Genomic DNA, 14766 nt, shown 5'->3' with positions numbered 1-14766 from the left:
ACAACCCACAAACTATCTGTGATGCTTCTTTTTGGCCTGTAGAGTGTGTTTGTCTTCTGTCTGACAAAACAAAAGGATCAGAAATAGAAGTGAATAGGAAAAAATGACAGAATAGAAAAATCCGAATAAATGCAAAAGATAGGGCAAGTCAGAGTGGCAAATGCAAAATGCCAATATACAACATCTCTGAAGCCTTGATCCTGTGACATGTGTAGGACATACATGGGAGCCTGCTTTACTCACAAGAAAAGAAAACAGTCCTATTTCCAATACATTGATTTTCTAACTTCCTTTTGCTAAAAACGTATTTGTTTTTAAATTAATTACATTGGGAAAAGGCAAGAGAAATGGGAGCAGTGGATTTTGAGGAAAAATAAATTCCAATTGGTAAAAATTAAATGTGTGCCTACAGAACATGGTGGACACCAGGTTCTGCTCTTCAGATATTTCTGTAGGCTGAAGGAGAACAAATGGGCTGAACTGGTTCTTCCCTTCATAGCTGGTTGCACCAGAGGATCTGCACCCTTTATCCTCCAAAGTACAAAGCAAGACACAAGGAGATGTAAACATAATGAGCCACACAATCTACACACGCCAGGTTTTTTACTTCATCTTTAAAACATGCTGCTTTTGGAAGACTTGAAGCCTGGCATGCCAAAGCTTGGGGTTGGACTGGAGGCAATCTTTCTGCTGTGGCAGAGCTAGCTGTTGAAAACTATGTCCAGCAGGCTCTGCTCTCCACAACTTCTAGCCACTGTTTAGAAATGGGTGGACTGGTGCCTGTGTTGGCAAAGTGGCTTGGCTTCTCCAGGTGGACTCATAGTGGGAAGCCCCACAAGCTATAAAAATCCCTTCTCTCTCCCCCTAGAAGTCCTGCAGGATCAATGTATCTACATCCCACTGGAGTCAGACATATTTCTTTGGTTTCATCCCCAGCTCCCTCCAGCGAGTGTCCAGCAGCCAGGCTGGGCTTTGGTGGTCCCACTGTGCTTGTTCTGCTCTGCACAGACCGGCCCAGAGCCTCAAAGGTTCTGACCACCATGCATGTGTTTAGTTTTAAGAGCAATTCAGACTTGTGCTTGACTCATCTAGCAGACATACCTTTTGTTTCCAGGGTACATGTTTTCAGTGTGTCCTACCTGGCCACAGTTTTCAGATCAGGCTGTTCCTGTGTTGCAGTATAATAAGCAAAGGCAGATGATCCAGTCCTCAGTGGTTTTGCCTGGAGAGATATAAATCACAGTGTTGGTATTATTTCTTCACATGTTGTGTCATTTGCTGAACAATTAAGTGCGTGCTACTGAAGGATTAATAAGTGAGCCAAGGCTACAGAACATAATGCAACTTCACAGGAGGAGATGACAATGCAATTTTTTAATACTGTGTTATTATTTAATGTAAAACCAGCTGATGCAAAAATCAATTCCATGCTAAATTGTGTTTTCCTCTTTGATCCTTTTAAACTAATTTTAAAAAATGGGAAAGATACCAACAGCCCATAGACAATCTCTAAATAATTTGTTACAGACTGATGGTAAGTGGCACTCTCGCAAACCCATACTTATATTAAAAAACCTCATATGTATACATTATATAGACCATCAATTATAACAGCTGAAAGTAAAATAAATGTTATGACTGTGCATCTCCTTTACTACACATTACATCTCATCTTGAGAAAATGGTATTGTTATTCTAAGCTATATACCTCATAAAGTTATCATAAACAAACTGTACACTGCTGATACTGATCAGCAGTATCAAAATCTAAATATCTACATCCAAAACATGCACAATTACAAAAAAGTGTATTGTTAACTATATATAAATTAATAAAACCCATTAGTTTTAGGCCTTTTCTCAGTGTAATTCTATTTATCGTGTTTTGGCAGGTAAATTAATAGATTCATCCACATTAAATTGCACTTCTTTCAATAAAGATGAGTCTCTGGGGTGTGATTTTGGATGGTATGTTTATAATCTAGGGCAGCTCTACATTAAGACCACTGCAACCCAGAGAGGGTAAAAAACCAATCAGACAGTTCAAAGGTTCACACTTGTGGCTCTCTTTTCAATAAGTGCATGAGGGCCAAAGGGTGCTAGTCCTTCCCAGCTCCCAGGGTGGAATCACGAGGAGCCCATCCCTGCAGCCAGCACTGGCTTTGGCAGCCCCTGCTTGACAGAACCCAGCAATCATCTGTGGAACACCTTTTGGGTGACATGGACAGTGGCATTGAGTGCACCCCCAGCGAGTTTGCTGATGACACAAGAGCTGTGCAGTGCAGCTGACACACAGAGGGAGGGGATGGCATCCAGAGGGACCTGGGCAGGCTTCAGAGGTGGGACTGTGTGAGCCTCATGAAGTTCAGTAAGGCCAAGTGCAAGGTCAGCACCTGGGTCAGGGCAATCCCTAGAGATGCAGACTGGGCAGAGACTGGATTGAGAGCAGCCCTGAGGAGAAGGACTTGGGGGAGATGTTCAACATGACCAGCAATGTGCACTTGCAGCCCAGAAAGCCAACCTTGACCTGGGCTGCATCAAAACCAGCATGGCCAGCAGGGTGAGGGAGGGGATTCTGCCCCTCTGCTCTGGTGAGACCCCACCTGGGCCCTCCAACATAAGGAGGACGTGAGACCTGTTGGAGCAAGTCCAGAGGAGGGTCACAAAGAGGAGGGTCAGCAGAGAGATGGGCATCTCTCCTGTGAAAACGGGGTGAGAAAGCTGAGATTGTTCAGCCTTAGAGAAGAAAGAGAAGGCTCTGGGGAGACCTTAGAGCAGCTTTCCAGTATCTAAAGGGAGCTGCACAACAGCTGGAGAGGGACTTTTTCGAGGGCGTGTAGTGGCAGGACAATAGAGAATGGTTTAGGGTAGGTTTAGATCAGCTATTAGGAAGAAATTATTTACTATGAGGGTGGCGAATTACTGGAACATGTTTTCCAGACAATTTGTGGATGCCCCATCCCAGACTGGATGGGGCTCTGAGCAACCTGGTCTAGTGAAACCTGTCCCTGCCCATGGCAGGAGGCTAGAACTAGATGATCTTAAAAGGTCCCCTGCAACCCAATCCATTCCATGATTGTACAAAATCACTGTTCCCTCCTGGCAGAGAGTGTTGCTCCCTTCATCTATGGAATAACCTCAGCTGCTGCCAGCACAGTTACACTGCAGGAAAATCCTGTTCCAACTAATTTAGTCTTTATTTACTCAGAAGAAAATACTAAAAAGCTAGAAGGTAAAGGATAATGAAATAGCACTATGGGAATTATTTTACAGGAATAAAATACTTGGCATGTGTCTAAGGGCACAACATCATACACAGGTCCTGAGAGAGTCCTTCACAGCAGGATTTCCTGAGGACCTTGTATGTGTTCACATAACTTTATAGTTATGGGAAAGATGCTGGTCCATCATCATGTCCCATCACAGTAAGAAGGCAGGGTACAAGTAAATTGAAAGGACTAGACACAGCATGTGCACCTGGGGAAAGCAAGCAGGCAGAGAAAACGAGTAAGTGCCTTTTGTTTTCATGTTAAAATTACATGCAAAGTGAGTTTTGAACCTAAGGTTGAAACCTATTCCATATTCCTTGTCTGTTGGTCCCACCGTTAGTCTAGTTTACAAAGCTCCTTCTCACATATTTGCAATGTTTCTCATTTGGCTGCATTTTTAATTAGTATCTTCATATATAAATAAGCTAAATTGGATATGCCTTATCATGTAACTGGCACAGTGAAACAGGGAATAAGTATGCTTGCCAAGTAGTACCAGGAGCATAGATCAGGCTCCTGGCAACAGGGAGACTTTGGCTATTCATTGTGATGACACTTAGGAGAGGAATGATGCAATACAGAGCTTGAGGCTTTCATGCATTGCCTCTGCCACCATCCCTCTCAGACAGGGTGAGAGATACTCAGTGTCTTCATTTGCTCCTCTGAATTACAGCACAGTCACTAACACATCATCTGAGGGGTTTGAGGCTAAACTCTTGTAAACCAGTTTTGATTCCTTCCATCATGTCTCTCATTAAGTGTAAAGTGCCTCCAGGGAAAGGCAGCTGATTAAACAGATTCCTCAGTGACATAATGAATTTACAAAGCCCTCCAGTTTTGCTGGGGATGTTTTGGGAAAAATATCTTCAGCCACCGAGGGCAAAGTCCACTGAGAGGGAGAATCACTTTATTTCCTCTGCCTTGGGGCCTGAGAAACATTCCCCACCCAGCCTGGTGGCTGAGACAAGATCATTGTTGAGCATTGGAAGGAAGGAGAAGGGGCAGGGATATGGCCATCCATCCATCCATCCATCCATCCATCCATCCATCCATCCATCCATCCATCCATCCATCCATCCATCCATCATCCAGCACATCCTGTCATCACATTAAAGGGTGGGGGTCACAGCCTCCTCGCTTTCCTTGGCAGCCCAGCTCTGTCACCCTTCTCCCAGCAAAGCTCTCCAAGGCAAGCTCTGCTCCCAGAGAGGTATTGCCTCTCAGCACAGGAAAGAAGTATGAGGCTTTTTCCAGCATACAGATCTGTTTTAAGTGTGACTCAGCTCTGCAGAGTCCATAAGGAAGACACGGGTTGTGCTTTATTAGCACTTAGGTTAATGTTTGGAAATAACAAGACTGATGGTTTTATCTGTTTAATCATTTGGTGCTGCCAAGAGCGACCATAAGCACAGCCCAATGGTGCATGAAGGGAGTACAGCCTGACATTAGTTTCCCACCACTAAAATCCAAACATTAGCACACAAGTTGTGTAGCAGGCTGGCAGGGGCAGGCAGCCAGATCACTGCTATTGCAGTGACTCAATGATTGTAATTTTTCTTCATGGAGATTTTGAACCTCCTTGCAATGGAAGGAGATGGAGGCAGATTAGGTGGGCTAATTTTGAAGTTTGGTAGTCCATTTGTGTTTGCCCAGCTTTCCTATGTCCTCAGCTGAACTAGGCTACAGAGCTAAGGACTGAAACACTTCTCTAGATTTCCCCAATATTATTTCATGTGTTTTTCAGTCCCCCCTTTTTTTCTGAGCTCTCCTCAGGTACATTCTTTAGCAAGCAGCAGCTGCAGTGCAGATTCCCCAGATGTAACCAGGCAATGCTACTGAGCTGCCATATGCAGCCAGCAGCAGCTGTAGCCATTCATCACCAAAATCAATCAGAGGGCTGGTTCCTGTGGTCAGCTGGCACCCAGACAGCACTGGATGTGGCAGATGCCATCAGTGCAGAGAGCAGAATAAGAGACAACAGCAGGAGTCAATAGACTCAGGGATGTTTTCTTCTAACAGAGGATAGCTACCTCAGCTAGTGTTTATCACTATTTATCACTAAAGAAGTGCAGCTGTTAGACCCACTGATCCTTTGAAATGTGTGGAGCAGAGTTTGGTGAATTTTGGCAGAGTTACTCAGAACACCTCTCCTTCTGTACACAAAATCAGGGGGGAGAAAAGCCACTGAAATAATCACAGTGGAGCTGTGGTCCAAGAAAAGCTTCCTTGGATGTGCAAACACACCTCACCCACTGCTGGGAAGGTGTGTGGCTGTACACAGCATGGTCCAGCTGCCCAACACTTCCAGCAAGGGCTGCACGACTGGCACAGCACTGCAGAGCTCAGAGCTGCCATGTAAAGTGCTTTTTGCAAAAGCTCCTCAGAAGCCACACAGGTGGGCTGTCATGTAGAGGACTGGCTAAAAGAGACAGAGAGTCTGCAGGGCTGGCAAACCTCAAAGACCTGGGATTCTTAAAGCTTCCACAATTGCCCTGCATCTGTTTTCTTTCTCCTGTTTGTATTCTGTTGGTATTCACTCTTTCCAGTAAAAAAGGGCAGTAGCAGCACATGCCCTTGCCCACCTCATATGTCTGAAGATGCTGTCAGGAGCTGCCCATAGCTTTAGCATGTCAGATCAACACTTTAAATCCTTTTCCTCTGCCAGAGCTATGCTGTTTGCTAGCACAAAAATAAGCAGAGCCTGAGCTCTGCCTACTCTTCCTGCTTTTCCTCAAATACGTACCAGAAAAATAGCTGGAGCATAACTCCCACTCACTGTACATGATCCAGACTTTACAAGCCCTAAAACAAGCTTTTTCCTGTCCCAAGCCTATGCTAGAACTAGTCAAAATTTAACACTTGCAAGATCATAACATTTTTAGAGCAGAGGAAGTAAGGGTGGGAAATCCAAATAAGCCTGAACACACCCAAAACATGCTGCCACTTCCACAACTAACAGAATCCCACAATACTAAGCTAAAATAAAAATAGAATAGTCTTATCACCTCCTCTTTAACCCTAACCTCAAGGCCACCTCTGCTCCACAACTACATAGTTTCCCTCCAGGTTCACATTTTCAGCCTTGCCATCTTAATGAGAAACTTCTGCCAGCTGGATCCAGCTCCCAAAGCACAATCTGTAATGAGGACAGGCACCTGGGGACCTACCTGTCTCTCTCAGGAGAAGAATTTGGTTTGTCTTTCCAATCCCCCGCACTGCAGGGTCCTTTGAGGCTGAGATAAGGGAATGCCAGACCACCTGGCAGCAAGAGCAGATGAAAAGGGAGGGGACTGATGAAGTTGAGATGTGGGTGGTAGCCAGGTCGGAGGAAAGGGTTAGAATTAGAGAATTGTTTATCAGAAGGGATGTCTGAAATTATCAAGTTCAGCTGTTCACTGCCAAGTCCACCACTAAGCCACACCCCCAAGCACCACATCTACATGTCTTTTAAATACCTCCAGAGAGAGGACTCAATCACTTCCCTGGACAGCCTGTTCCAATGCTTAACAAGCCTTTTAGTGAAGACATTTTTTTCCTAATATCTAATCTAAACCTCTCCTAGTGTGATTTGAGGCCATTTCCTCTCATCCTGTCTCTTGTTACCTGGAGAAAAGGCTGACCCCTACCTGGCTGCAACCTCCTCTACATAGTTGTAGAGAGTGATAAGGTCTCCCCTGAGCCTCCTTTTCTCCAGACTAAACACTCCCAGCTCCCTCAGCTGCTCCTCACAGGACTTGTGCTCCAGACCCTTCCCCAGCTCCGTTGCCCTTTCCTGGACATGCTCCAGCCCCTCAGTGTCCTCCCTGCAGTGATGGGCCCAGAACTGGACACAGGATTTGAGGTGCAGCCTCACCAGTGCTGAGTACAGGGGGACAATCCCTGCCCTGCTCCTGCTGGCCACACCATTGCTGAGCCAGGCCAGGATGCCATCGGCCTTCTTGGCCACCTGGGCACAGCTGGCTCATGCTCAGCTGTTTTCCAGCACCCCCAGGTCCTTTTTTCCTGGGCCACTTCCCAGCCACTCTTCCCCAGCCTGTAGCCCTGCTTGGGGTTGTTGTGACCCAAGGACAGGACCTGGCCCTTGACCTTACTGAACCTTGTACCACTGGCCTCAGCCCACTGGTCCAGCCTGCCCAGATCCCCTTGCAGAGCCTTCCTGCCCTCCAGCAGATCAACACTCCCACCCAGCTTGGTGTCTCAATCCCCTCATCCAGATCATCAATGCACATACTAAACTGGCCCCAGCACTGATCCCTGGAGAGCACCACAAGTGACAGATCACCAGCTGGATGCAGCACCATTCACCACCACTCCCTGGGCCCTGCCAGCTTTTAACCCAGTGAAGAGTGCACCAGACCAAGGCATGAGCAGCCAGTTTCTCCAGGAGAATGCTGTAGGAAATGGTGTCTAAGGATTTACTAAAGTCCAGGTAGACTACATTCATAGCTTTCCCCTCATTCACTAAGTGGGGTCACCTTATTGTAAACTTAAATCAGGTTGGTCAAGTAGGACCCACCTTTCATAAACCCACCCTGGCTGGGTCTGATTTCCCAGTTGTCCTGTATGTACCCTGTGATGGCACCCATGATGATCTGCTCTATAACCTTCTCTAGGACCAGGACTTGCAGGCCTTTTGTTCTCTGGATCCTTATCCCTCCCATTCTTACAGATGGGTTTCACATTTGGTAACTGGCACCTCCTCAGTTAGCCAGGACTGCTGGTGAATGATGGAAAGTAGATTCATGAGCACTTCTGCCAGCTCCCTCAGCACCCTTGGGGGAATCCCATTCAGTCCTATAAATTTGTGTGTATCTAAATTGTGTTGCAGGTCACTGACGAACATCCCTTAGATCATGGGGGCTCCATTCTGTTCCCCACCCCTGTCTTCCAGCTCAGGGCACTTGGTGCCCCAGCAACCAGTGGTTGTAATAAAGACTAAGACAAAGGCATTAAGCACCTCAGTCTTCTCCTCACCCTTTGTCACTTCCCTTCACATCTAATAAAAGACGCAGATTCTCCTTAGCCCTCCTGTTGTTGGTGATATATTTATAGAATCATTTTTCATTGTCTTTTACCGCAGTACCAAAATTAAGTTCTATTTGAGCTTTGGGTCTTTCTAATTTTCTCCCTGCATAACCTCACAACAATTTTGCAGTCCTCCTGAGTTGCCTGCCTCTTCTTCTAAAGGCCATAAATGCTCTTTTCATCCCCCAATTCCAGCCAAAGCTCTCTGTTCAGCCAAGCTGGTCTTCTTCCCCACTGGCTCCTCTTTCAGCCTACTCCCATGCCTTTAGGATTTCCTTCTTGAAGAATGTCCAGCCTTCCTGGACCCCTTTGCTCTTGAGGACTGACTGCCATGGGACTCTGTCAACCAGTCTCCTAGACAGGTCAAAGTCTGCCTTTCAAAAACCCACTGCCTTGTTGGCCTTTGCACAGATTCTTATCCATAAACAATCTTATTGCCACCATCAGTAAGCTTCAGAAAATCAAAACAGTCCCTAACATACAGGGTTACCACACTGTCTCTTCTTCCTTACCTATTCTTTCTGATCTCTGCCCTCATACATGAGCATCTAGTTTGCTCCCAAGCCTGAAAAGAGGGTGTAGGGTGCTGGTGCCCATTTGGCAAGACCACTTTTTTTTTTATAGTTTTGTTTCTTTATTATACCTTTGGTTTGTTTCCTCTTTCACTTGCTGGCTTTAAGTCACAGCTTGCTGGGAAGGGAAGGCTTCAGTTTCTCATGAAGTAGAGACTGTTCAGTCAAAGCCCAACTTTAAAAATACATTTTCTAAATATGCACTATTCACTGTTGTCCTCAGTGATTTGATTGGCAGAAATAAAAACTGCAAAAGTGGATCTTGTCAGTCATTCTTAAGGCTTCCTTAATATGGAAACAATCATCTCCCATTTCAACCATTTTCTGCAAGGGGCACAGTGGGCTTAATAAAATGCACACACCTGCAGTCTCAACTTATTTTTATTTTCTGGTAAAATTTTTTTGTGAGGATTGCAGATGTGCATGGGCAAGATAAGAGACCCTTCCTGTGACACCTGAAAACCCATCCTGGCCTATATTCCATAATTTTCTGGAAATGCTCTGCATGTATGCACACTGGCCCAGCTCTGAGTGTCTGTCTCATGAGATCCGAAGGATGAGGGTGACACAACCCTTATGTTGTGCAACACCTGCTCATTTCAAACTCATCTTTCAGAAGTGGTAAACATCCATGGTGCTGTCTGTACTCTGAGATACATGGAGACACCCACCAGCTTTTACAGAAGACCAAGGTGGCCTCATACTGAGGTCCCAAATTATGTTTAGAGAATGGTTCCAGAACAATCAACTTTTTTTTTTCTCCTTCATTAAAAAACCTCCTAAGGAAGAATTAAACTGGTAGTGCTCTATAGTAAATTTAGCTACAGTGTTTCTGGGACAAGATGTCCATAGAACAAGCATCTCTCATTTATCACCAGAACATCTCAATTCTGACCTGAAACACAAATTTGGTGCCACGTGTAGCAATGTGTTTGTGGTCTGTTGCAAATGCCAGCCAGCGAGGGAATATGTTGGTTTAAGGCATGCAAGTAAAAAGCACAGCTTTTAAAAGCTCAGCTTCATTTTCCTTTGCTGGGAAAGGAAATAATTATTCTATTTATTTTGCTTCCAAGATGGGAATAGTAAATGTATTTCTCACCTCACTGAGAGGAAAAAAAAATCACACCCAATATGGTTAAGGTGCACCCCCTTTTACAGAGCAATGTGACAACCTTGCAACTTCAACACAATATTTTTTTCTTTAGCTGCTGCCTTCTGGATTTTTTCTTTTTAATGTGGTTTATTCTTGAGAGATCCCTCATGCATGAACATCTTGGATTGTTTCCTACAGAACAGCAGAGCTCCTAAATAAAAGGAATGGGTAGGGCAGAAGTGAAGCTTATTTCAAACAGGGCTTTAGAGGAGCTGATTTTGCTGCCATGTGGAGGCAAATATTTGGCCACAGAGGAAGAACATCTTAAAAATGAGCTATGCTCCAGGATTGAGCAGATCAGTCCTTCCTAGAGGCCTGTAGTAATTCATTTCTTGGATGATGTGAGCTGTGATTCCGCTGAGGCTGCTGCTTTGTTTGTTTGCTCTTGCAGCGAGCACGCTGCAGTTGAGATCGCCTTTTCCACAGCTCAGAGGCACCTTCTGGAGAGCCAGGGCCCAGGAGAGCATTTGGATATTTGTGTCCCATGATCAAGGACAGGGCTCTGGGAGAAAAACTGGAGCACAGCAGATGTTGAGACCAGGAATACTCACAGCACTGCTCCTTTTTGACCTGCTGTGTGACCCTTTTAGGGATGCTCCCTTGTTTTTCATCTACTGGATGCTGTGACACAAATTTCTGTGTGTGTAGTGTCACTTCCCATGACTGAAAGCCCTGAAAAAGAGGAGCCAATTGGGACAATTCCTGCACAAGTTTCCCCCCACACCTCCCCAGCTCCAGTGACAGCAACCTGTGTCTTCACACTACTTCTTGGCCTCAGCTCCCTCATAGTGAGGTGATCCACAAAGTGAGCATTAGAAGGCATTTTCTGAGCCAAGGGCTTTTCCCCAGCAGCTTGCAGAAAGGCCCATCTGCCTCTCTCGGGGCTGGTGTTGCCTCCATCCAGCCTCCACAGCTGCGTGCAGCTTTTGCTCTGACCACAGTGGCGCTGGTGACAGGGGACTGAAACCCAGCTCTAGGTTGAGATGCACAGAAAAAAAGTTGCATTACATGTAAATGCTAAAACTTGTCTGAGTGGATGAGGGCTCCAAGGCACAAGGTGGGATTGCTGCTCCAGGGGTGGTGCAGCCTGTTTCCTCCCTGGAACAGCGATGGGAGTATGGCTCAGCTGGAGGCAGCAGGGCCAACACACCGCCCAGGCGGCCACACGGGCACGCAGTGGGTGAGTTAAGGACATACTTTCAGCCTTAATTCTGAGTTTCCTAGGTTTTGTCAGTTTAAGCCAGATTCCTAATGTTATTTTAATGCAGTTGTTTTGTGTGTGAATAATATGCTTTCCATGCCAAACCACAAGCCCTGGAACTAATATCTCATAAAAATGCCTAGAGTCCAAAGCTAATAGTGGTAATTCAGCTGATCGAGTGGTGCCTAAAAAGTTCCGGATTAACGCTATTCTCCAAGGGGAAGTAAAATTAAACTCGCCTTCTGAGGGGCTGGGTGCTATTTTGCACCACAGTGCCTTAGCCTGGGCTGAGGGATGCAGCTTGCTGCAGACCCTGGCCACCCCATGGCAGGGCTCAGTGCCCTGTGGGCAGAGGAGGTCGGGGGTGCAGGGGGGTGGGGATGTGAGGGATTTTCATCATTTTTTCCCTTAAAAAACCTCCCACCCTTCCAGCAATACCGCACCCAGTGCTGTGTCACTACAGCTCATGCTTGCACAGCCCTGATGCTGGGGCAGTGATTCAGATGCCAAAATGGGGCGGGGGGCTGGTCCCTCACTCCCAGGCCGGTGGTGGCAGGATGAGTGGCAGCTGAGGTGACATCAGGAGCTGTGCCTGCCAGGCACAGTGGGCAGGAGCTGGTGCTGGACCCAGCAAGGAGGCAGGTGCCCCTTCCCCTCCCAAAGGGTTTGGATGCAAGAGTGACTTACTTGCAGAGACGGGACATGGAGGGGCAAAGCTGTCCCTTTCCAGGCGGGGAAGTCGTACCACAGGATGTCAGTGCAGCCTGTGAGAATGCCATGCCTCCCGAAAGAAAGGACTGTCTCCTCTCAAAAGCACACAGGAAGATCTCTTTCCCAGAATATCTTATTTAGGAAACTTGCATCACAGCAGCAAAGCAGAATGCTTATTTGGGAAAAGAAAATGAGATGTGGCCCCAAGTCAGCGCTTGCCTGTAGGCTCTCTAGCAGAAAGTTTGAGGAGGCACCCGAGGCAGCTGCTGGCTCGCAGTGCCAAAGGCAGAGCTGGGTGGGCTGGAGGCCCAGCTGGTGTTTGCTGCCTGTGTCCTCCAGCTGTGGAGCTGTAAGGTATCAGGGATTTTCCTGTTACAACACAAAGGGATCAGTTAGATTAGCTTCTGCAGAGGTGAGAAGGAAATGTGTCATGTTGACTGTTTATTTTGCTCTAATTGGATTCAGACCCTCTTTCTGAATAAATCTCGGTTTACTCCAGCTCCTGTGGTTTTTCATGGCTGTGAATGCAGAGTAGCTGTTCCAGGGATGGGCAAGTGATCCTCAGCTGCAGTGGGGAAAGCAAAGGGATCACACTGTGGTCACTAGAGGCAGCCTGCAAGCAGCACGGCTGTTTCAGGAAGCCCTCATGGTCACATCCCAGATGAGGCTTTGTGGTCATGCATAGCTTCAGGCAGCACGAGGCAAAAGCTGCTCTTTGAGCAGGGAATTTTAAGCTTTTCAGTCTTTCAGATATGACATCTACAGCTGCTCTGGGCGAGCTGCAGCAGCACAACGCTCTGACCTGGGGGCAATCCTGTCTGTAAGAAAGCAGCACATGCCAGTCCCCTTCAACAGAGAGAGCTGTGCTGTCAGCAAATCTTCTGCACTTCATCATCCTTCTCTAGCTGGTGTGGAACTCTGTAGGAAAATTATCTTGGTCTGCTGTTTTTCTTGGCCTGCTCACTCAGAAACATGGAAAGTACCTGCAGCAGGAGTGGCTTCTCAGGTTCGTCCATTAAATCTCTGGAAACAAAATGGGCTCAGATGGAAAAGAAGAGAGAGCATAGTTTAAGAACCATAGGTCTGGATAGCTGCAAGCTGCTAATCGACCTCTCTTTGTTAATCCCTCTAAACCAGCAAATACTTTTCATTTCTGTGTCCCCTGCACTATGGAAACTTTTTGACATCTCTGTACTGGCCAATGTGGTTTGAATCCCTGCCTCTGAGAAACATGGGTATCAAAATCCTCAGACCAGCTGGACTGAGTAATGCTCTCTTGATGAGCACAGCAGAAACAAGACATAAAATAAATCATTAAGTCATTGACATTTTTGGGTGATCTAAATTATGCCTGCATATGTGTTACAGAGTCAAGGCTTGATTTTGAAATTCTTCCACTTATTTCTTGTTCTTACAGGTGCAAATGAATGCTATATCAAGAAGACACATTTCTCTGGAGAGCATCTGCTCCTGCAGTTTCCAAAGATGTCCTGTATTTGCAAAAGTCTCTTCTTGTACATGAACCTGTGACTTGTCTGAGAGTTCTGTTGTCTTATTGGAATTGGACATTAAAATGATCTTTTATTGTTCTTTTGATCACATTTCTCTCTGTGACAGATGATTGTGTTTTCTGTTGGCTTTGCTATTCTTTAACTGATCACTGAAGGATCAAATCCAGATGCTGGGTACATTCTCTGTTTGAGGTGGGTATTGGAGTACTTTGGTAAAAAAATTGTCATCATTTTCAATGGCACCTTTGCCTTGATCATTTGCTCTTGCAGAACTCATTTGTTTTAGTACTTTTAGAGCCCATGGGAGGTGCTAAACAAACACATCAAACTATAAAAGAAGAACTGTGAGGGAGTAAAATTAAGTAAAATACCCAGCATCACACAGGTAAGCAGAGCAACTGTTTTTTTCTTCCTATGTTGTCTGGATTAATTTACAGCATATCAGATCAGGATTTTACATTCTACCTACCTGCAGATTTTTCTACCGCAGTATCCATCCCCATTAAAAAAAAAAAAAAAAGAAAAAAAAAAGAGAAAAGAAAAAAAAAAAGAAAAAAGCCCAAGATAAAACCAGTATGATCAGCTAATTTGAATTTGAAGGAATTTTTTTTTTAATATGGACAATGCAGTCTGTTTTTGCTTATCTTCAGTTTTGGAGTGCCTGAGCCGTCTTAGAAAATTTAGCCTGAATCAGACATGTAGAATTTCCTAGTGAGGAATATTCCAATCTACAAAATGAAACTTAGGTTAAAGGAAAATAGCTGAAAACAGAGAGTGCTACCAGAAAACATGATACAACATGGACATTGGGAGACACTGTAATACAGGAATCCCTGAAGCATCTACTGAAGTCTGCCACCTCTACAACAAAGCTGCTTTGCTTCCACGAAGCAGTGCTATTATACAGGTTTTTAGGGAAGGAAGGAGCACAGAGCATTATTTCTAAGGGAAATCACAGGTGCAGTAGGAGAGCTGTCAGTGCAGGCATCCCTTTCCCATGGCAGCACCCACACAGCACAGTGGGAATGGCTCCATAACAGAAGCAAGGACAGGATGGGTTCTAAGGGTCACCCAGTGAAAAAATTGGTAGGGGGCACCAACAGGCTGCCAGTCCCTCTCTTGCTGTCCGGCCAGGGGGAAGCATTAGAGAAAACAGGTTACTATTCTGCAGACTGAAAGTAAAGATAAATGAATTACTCAATCCAGAACTTTTTAAAAACAGCAAGATGACTTTTGGAAATGCAGAAAGACCCATCCGTCTGTTGCTTTCTTAGCAAGATGAAAATTGAAGGACATTGTATAAGACAAGGGAAAATCCCAACAC

The 14766-nt window shown here is 45.6% G+C and overlaps 1 long non-coding RNA gene across 1 annotated transcript; it reads right to left on the bottom strand.

The window, feature by feature from the left end:
* Nucleotides 1-11980, bottom strand: LOC118684568 (uncharacterized). Its single transcript, XR_004979871.1, has 3 exons — nucleotides 11908-11980; nucleotides 1140-1222; nucleotides 1-60 (listed from the first exon to the last, which is right to left on the bottom strand). It is a non-coding gene; the product is annotated as an uncharacterized LOC118684568 (long non-coding RNA).
* Between the last annotated feature and the right edge of the window lie 2786 nt (nucleotides 11981-14766).

The sequence above is a fragment of the Molothrus ater genome, chromosome 3 (assembly GCF_012460135.2).
Source record: "Molothrus ater isolate BHLD 08-10-18 breed brown headed cowbird chromosome 3, BPBGC_Mater_1.1, whole genome shotgun sequence".
In the NCBI taxonomy this organism is placed as follows: domain Eukaryota; kingdom Metazoa; phylum Chordata; class Aves; order Passeriformes; family Icteridae; genus Molothrus; species Molothrus ater.
Note: the sequence above shows the minus strand (reverse complement) of the source record. Positions and strands in the feature narration are given on the sequence as shown.